Genomic DNA, 7,523 nt, shown 5'->3' on the forward strand with positions numbered 1-7,523 from the left:
GAGTGAAACCCCCATGAGTTTTTTTGCTAACTTTTTCTTATTATGTAGATTTTCCTTCACTACCTGTCCTGTGGATTCCATAGAAAATGACAGGATAGCTTGCTAATAGGTGTTGTCTGAATACTGCAAAAAGATTCCAGCTTCTCATATACTGTAGATAGATAACCCCATTAGAATATATAAACTAATAAAACTTTTTAAAAGCCTCCAAAATAGCCTCAGTCTGGGAAAGAATGCAGTCCATCTCATCCTTTAACGAAATGACATAAGCAGAGTCAGATCTATCCTGGACAGCATGTTATGGATTCTAGAATTACACATATAGCACAGCCCTAAATTAGATAAATTATCATCTGAAAGTGCCTGGGAAGGGGGAAATCTGTATAATTGTAGGTATAGGTATAAGATTTTTAACAAAATAGGTGTAGCACCCTCTAGTATACAGTTAGAGTGAAGAATTTTTTTTGCTCACAATAGTGTGGTGAGCCTGGGGAAATGCTTTGGGTTTACTTTAGGTCAAGCTGGAGGTCTCTACAGGTCAGGCCTCTGGTACCTCCCCCTGGCTCTGGAGTTTTTCAGAAGATTCTAGAAGCTAGTGGGCAGAGTCCAAGAGGCTGTAATCTGCATATTTATTGGAATCTGACCAATCCCAGGCAGGAGGGCTGGCAGTGTGGTGAGATGGGCCTATAAATATGAAGAGTCCAGGGAAGTCTGGTGATCGGGTGGAAGATGGAGTGCTGAGGACCGTGAGGCCTGGGAGGGGAAGGGTGGCTCTGCCTGCAGGCTATAACTGGGGAGGAAGGAAGGAAGGACAAGCTAGAGAAAGAGAGAACTTCACTGCAAGTCCTACTCAGGAGGCACCCTGCCCAGCATGGGAAGACTAGCACAACTAAAAGGCCTGAACAAGCAGTCTTGTTCAATGCAGCAGAATACAAAGAACGGAGTGAGTACCTCTACACCCCCAGGGCCTATAAGGGAGAAAGCTGCCAGATGCAATATCCAGCATGCTTTCACGGGGACAGTGTCTCAGTGAACCTAATCCCTTGCTCTGGGACACTTATCCAAGCAGCCAAGTGGGCTGGTATTTTCTCACAAAGTATTGGGACTTTGTGAGAGTTCACACAAGGAATCTAGTGCTGCTTAAAGTAACAGTACTACTGATCCTTAAAGGGACTAATACCACTCTGGCTAGAGTACCATCCAGGATCCATTTTTCTTGTAGGTAAACACAGGAAGTTTGTCCTCAAACTGTTCTTTCTAGTCAAACTGGGTATCCCATAATTCATATCCAAGTTGTTTACACTAAATAAAACAACAAAAACAAGCCCATGGACTGGATTCTTGATTACACGTGTTTGCCAAAAATGTGCGTTGCCTCGCTGTGCAGGATACAGGGGGGACCCAAAATCCAGCGGTTCCTTAGGGGGTAGAGCTACAGAAGCAAACTCTGTCAACCAAGACCGACCTACAGGAGAATGACCCCCCCCCCCCGACAAACAAAGATAGATGAAGGGAATGCATTAAGGTGAATAATGTCTTGGCTTTAGAACCTCTTTAATAATTCCCTTGATAGTGGTAAAGTCTACCTGCTGTTTTCTATCTCTTGTACATTCCTATTGGTCTTTAAGGCAACCCATCATAATGAAATCTTGCTTATCCCTTCTGCAGGTAATGATTACCATCTTTAACATGATTATTACTACATAAAAACTAGCCTTTACAACAAATGGGTCATTTTTCAAATTGGTGACCATTGGATTTCCACCAAACAGTGTATGCCATGTTATATTGTATGTAATGTGATATACAATTATATCTTTGCCAGTAGGGTGTTTTATAGCAGATCTCATTTTCACAGATCTCCTCTTATCAGAGGCTTCCTTATTTTGTACCTATATAAATATGTCCGGTTGTAGATGGAGTCACTTAGCTATATTGACATTCCCAATGGCACTGTAACCCTTATGTATCTGATTAGCATACTGCCTCCAAAAAACTTAATTTACAAAAATGGAAAACTGTGATACTGAGAATGTATAGCATGCTTCTTGAATGCATTTTTTAAGGTTTAAAGTGGAAGAAAACCCTATCAATAACTATTCTTTAAAATACTCCCTCCCCCTTCTTTCTATCTATCCTGACTTACCTGTATAAAAAAAAAGTCTGTCCATGTACTTATTTCCAATCCGCTCTGGTCCATTCATGTGATTATGAAGCTCTGTGTGAGGGGTGCTTGACAAAGGCCATAAATTCCAGAAGCTATGATGTCAACCATATGCTCCCATGACCCAGCCCTTGTCAGCGCTCCCTCCTCTCCCCTGCAGCACCAGCTTACTGACACAGGTGAGCTGGAGCTGCAGGATTACATGACTGGACCAGAGTGGATTCAAAATAGGTAAGTACACACATCTTTATTACACAGGTTAACAGGATAGGTAGAAGGGGCGAGTGAGCATGTTTAAAAGTTGTTACAATTAGGCTTTTCTTCCACTTTCATTTTTAGTTCAGACTGGAGTATACATTTAACATTAATATCTAAATAGGAAAAGTAGAGAATTTTATTTTGAGTGTCAGCCACAGACTTCCAGGATAAAATCGATGTATTATGTAGAAGTAAGCACTTACATTTAGACTTATTAATTTTAAATCTTGATAAAAGTTCTTATTGAGGAACATGAGCTAATGCTTTGGCTATTTAAAATGCAGGCTTGGAGAAAAAAAATCAAAACATCATCTGTACAAGTGTCATATTCACCTCTCTTTCCCTTCCTTGATACCCAGAAATTTCAGGTGTTTATTTAGGAATCTCAAATCCTAATCCCCAATCTCAAATCCTACATCTCTATGGCCATGTTAAATACCAGAGTGAAAGAGGACTAATCTGTCTGGCGCTCTTTTTCAGTAATATTTGGTCAGAGAGGAGAGCAATCCTAGAATATATCTTCCCACCTGGATTATGAAATGTTAAATATGATTTAATAAGTTTCCCTTGGAAGTCCATCTTAGTTAACATTAATTTTAACTAACTCCAGTATGTAAATATCCTTTTGCCTTTCCCTCTTATATTGAGAGATCAGCAACTTGTTCTGGCTGTTGAGTTTCAAATAAACCTGTACTTTGCTTTCTTGGCCAACTGCTGAGCAGCAACACTGTCATGTGGGAGGAAGGGGAGTGAGCCACATTCTCATCCATACCTGGAAGTACCTGATGGTTTTCTTGGTTCCCGGATGCAAATAAAGTGGTGGGAGAAAACAAAAAGTATGTACTGTTGCAGGGGGCAGCTTAATGTGAACCTATTGCTCTGCTTCGTGTTTAAAGTGTAACTTAGGCCAGACCATGGCCATTCAAATATTTACATGCTAGCGGGGAAGTTTTTTTATTGTAAAAGAGACTTGTATGTCTCCTCTTCAAAACAGGCATCTTACCTGCTTGCTAGCAATTTCTAAAAGTGATACTAACCGCTTCCAGACGGCCCTATAGCAGAACTACTGCTAAAGGGCGGCAGGGCTGCACAAAATCACGTATATGTATGTGATTCTGTATATCCAGGTAGGGGGCATGCGCGCCCTACCCGCACCATCATTGGCGGCTACAGCTGTCGATCACCGGGTCCCAGACGGAGATTCCTCGCTGGCACCCGGCGATCGCTGAGGAACACTGACGAGGGAGAGGTCTGTATGTAAACAATACATATCTCTCCCCTGTCAGCACCAGCACGCTGCTTTGTATTGCTCTGCATACCCATATGGCAGCAAAATATATTTGAAATATAATTTTAAAAATATTATTCCCAAATATATTGCCATATATTTTGAAATGCTACAAATCTGGCCATATTCAATATATTTCAATAAATAAATAAATAAATAAATATATATATAAAATGGGATAAAAGACGAGCGCTTGGTCTGAAAGATTCAAGCTGCTAGCATGAAGGTAAACCTCGTATAACCTCCTCATAGACAAATAAAAACACCAAAAATGCAGCGCTTGAGCATGTAGTAAGAAGAAATTAGCGTATGCACATCCGGATTAAAAGAAATACATTAAAGGTATAACATGCACCAACTTAAACGCACAAATTAATGCAAACAATGGACGGGTAAGTATTAATGATTCATCCGACCAAAACAAAGTGCATATAGTGATAGGGATGTTAGAGTCATTAGAAGTACATCCGTGTATCAATCAAATTCGTGAGTTCCGTGATAGGAGAATAGCTGCAAAACGCACTAACCAGATAGCGCAGGAAGAAGCGCATTGGAGTATAATGACCTACTCCCGGTCACAGCCCAAAGATCATCAGCGAAGGGACCTCAGGAACACCTTTGCATCAATCATGCCGTCTCCTACCACCAGGGGGAGTACGTCTCCTTACAGTTACACGAATTTGCCTTATATCGTCTTTCGCCAAGGGTGGTGTGCTTTCGTATCAGGAGATCACCTTAGGGACTCAGCAATAAGGCCCAAAAGAGAGAAATCTTGATAGTGTAGTAATTTTTATTCAAAAGGTTGCTAAAGAACAAGTAGCACACTTACATAATGATATCCAGAAAAGCTGATTCACAGAATCCAAAAAGATGGCCGACAGTCAGATGCATGGACCATGTGGGTAACAAGTAGTATGAGAGGTATCCTTATCTCTAACGCATTTCGTGGCAAGAGCACATTATCAAAAGTCACGAATTTGATTGATACACGGATGTACTTCTAATGACTCTAACATCCATATCACTATATGCACTTTGTTTTGGTCGGATGAATCATTAATACTTACCCGTCCATTGTTTGCATTAATTTGTGCGTTTAAGTTGGTGCATGTTATACCTTTAATGTATTTCTTTTAATCCGGATGTGCATACGCTAATTTCTTCTTACTACATGCTCAAGCGCTGCATTTTTGGTGTTTTTATTTATATATATATATATATATATATATATATATATATAATGCATGTTGAAATGCGTTTTTATTACAAAATATATGAAAAATATTTTTAAAAATACATTTCAAATATACTGTATCACTTTAAAAATATAAATCTACATTTTTGGAATGCATTTTCAAATATATGTGAAGATATATGTTAAAATGACTTTTTTTATATGTTAAAAAAACTGAAGAATTTATTTGAAATAAATATATTTTTAAAAATATATATATTTTTAAATATATTCTTCAGATTTTTTTTTTTCCATGTGGGTAGCATAGCAATACAAGGCAGCGTGCTTACACAGTAAAACACAGCACACAGTAAAACACACATAGCAAAACACACACAGCACACAGTTCAACAGCACACAGTTAACCCTTTGATCGCCATAGATGTTAACCACTTCCTATTCAGCTTCATTAGTACAGTGCCAGTGCTTTTTATTAGTACTGATCACTGTATTAGTGTCACAGGGGATGGCAGTGACAGTTAGTCAGTCCCCCCCCCCAGTGTCAGAATGCCTGCCGCAGTCCCGCTATAAATCGCTGATTGCCGCCATTACTAGTTTAAAAAAAACAATTCCAGTATACTGTATTTACCACCATTTGTAGACACTATAACTTTCATGTAAACCAATTAATTTACACATATTGGGATTTTTTTTTTAGCAAAGATATGTAGCAGAATACATTTTGGCCTAAATTTATTACGAAATTAGATTTGTTAAATTTTTTCACTGGATACGTTTTAGAGCAAAAAGTCAAAAATATATATATATATTTTTTTAAATTGTCAGCCTTTTTTTGTTTGTAGCGCAAAAAAATACAGAGGAGATCAAATAACACAGGAAAAAAAGCTCTATTTGTGGGAAAAAAGGCCAAAAAGTAATTTGGGTGCAGTGTTGCAAGACCGCACAATTGTAAGTTAAAGTAACACAACGCTGTATTGCAAAAAATGGCCTGGTCAGGAAGGGGGGTAAATCCTCTGGAGGGCAAGTGGCTAAGCATGCAATGTTTATTTGCCACTGTCGCTTCTATTTATGTACAAAGGTCATGCCACTGTATGTAATTTAATATTAAAATAAAAAGAATCTGAGCACCTTATTTAATCATTGGTGTTTAGCATTCACATGACTATTCCCATGTCTTTCCCATCCTTAAGGAAAGATCTGATGAAGGAGTTTCTAGTATTCTGCTAATGTATGCTCTATAGTAGCAGAGGACGTCTGGACTATGAATCTGAGTCTTCACAGCACTGATTGGTGTTGTGCTGGTCACATGACATAAAAACCAGCTTTCAGAAAAGAGAATCAAAATAAATAATTAATAGCAACAAAGTGTTTAAAGCTTATTATAAATATATACAGGGTGATTGAAAAGTAACTCCTTATTTTAAAAATCTTATAATTTATTTTTTAATCATTATTTTTACAAAAAATGAATATGAGAAGAACACACATAACATGGAGTTTTATTTAAAATTTGATATGCTTCTGAAGCCACTCGGGAATCGCATCAACTGATCTTCGCAGGAACTCTTGTGGGATGGCAGAAATAACTTCTCGTAGTCGCCCTTCAAGTTCTTCTAAAGTCTTTGGTTTCATAGAGTAAATTTGTTCCTTCAACCAACCCCAAAGAAAAAAGTCGCAGAGTGTTAAATCAGGGCTTCTGGCCTGCCACTCATGCAGGCCACGTCGACCCAACCATCTCCCAGGAAAATGTTCGTTCAGCCATTTACAAACAATAGTAGCAAAGTGTGGAGGAGCACCATCTTGCATATAAATCAAGTCTTCAATATTCTCCCAGGTATTGACAACTGGCCAGATTTCTTCTTGCAGCATAGCGAGATACCTTTCGGCATTCACGGTATCGCGAAAGATAAAAGGACCCACAATCTTATCTGAAGTCATTCCACACCATACCATTATCTTAGGTTGATTCTGAAATTTAAATAGTTTAAAATAGGGAGTTACTTTTCAATCACCCTGTATATCAAAGCAAAATATTTTTTTGCAATAACATGATGTAGGTGGAATTTAAGTTAACTGATAATAGCTTTCACTTTGTTCACACTGTAAAGATATCTGAAGAAGTTTCTGCCAATCACAGCCTGTATCAGACCCCCTCCAACCTGTGTCTATGATGTGTATTTGCTGGAATAAAAGGGAGGTGAAACATCAATCAACATCCTATGTTACACCCCCATAGTGTTTAGCAGTACAAGAACACGGAGGAGGGGGGAGGGAGGAGACTGTCATTTACCACTGTGTATGTGCACACATGTGTGACTATGTAGTCATATGGACTGCATAAATATGACAAAGGAGGTAATGAACAGCTTAGAAGGGAATTAAAACTGGAGCATGCTCAGTAGATGTGGCAATGGCTGGTTTACATAATCTCAGGCTGCCAAGGGGAAACAGACAAGAAGGGAGGGGCAGCAAACAGCAGAATCAACCAGGTTTTTACAATCTACTAGCAAAGTGAGTATGAACACAATGTAACATAACATATATTGACAGTTTATAATGATTTGAGTTTAATGACACAATAAACTGAGCTGCAATCGGCTCAGTGCCCAGTGTCAGCA

This window comes from Staurois parvus, unplaced genomic scaffold, assembly GCF_062004578.1.
Source record: "Staurois parvus isolate SC_StPar_1 unplaced genomic scaffold, SC_StPar_1.0 ptg000282l, whole genome shotgun sequence".
Taxonomy (NCBI): domain Eukaryota; kingdom Metazoa; phylum Chordata; class Amphibia; order Anura; family Ranidae; genus Staurois; species Staurois parvus.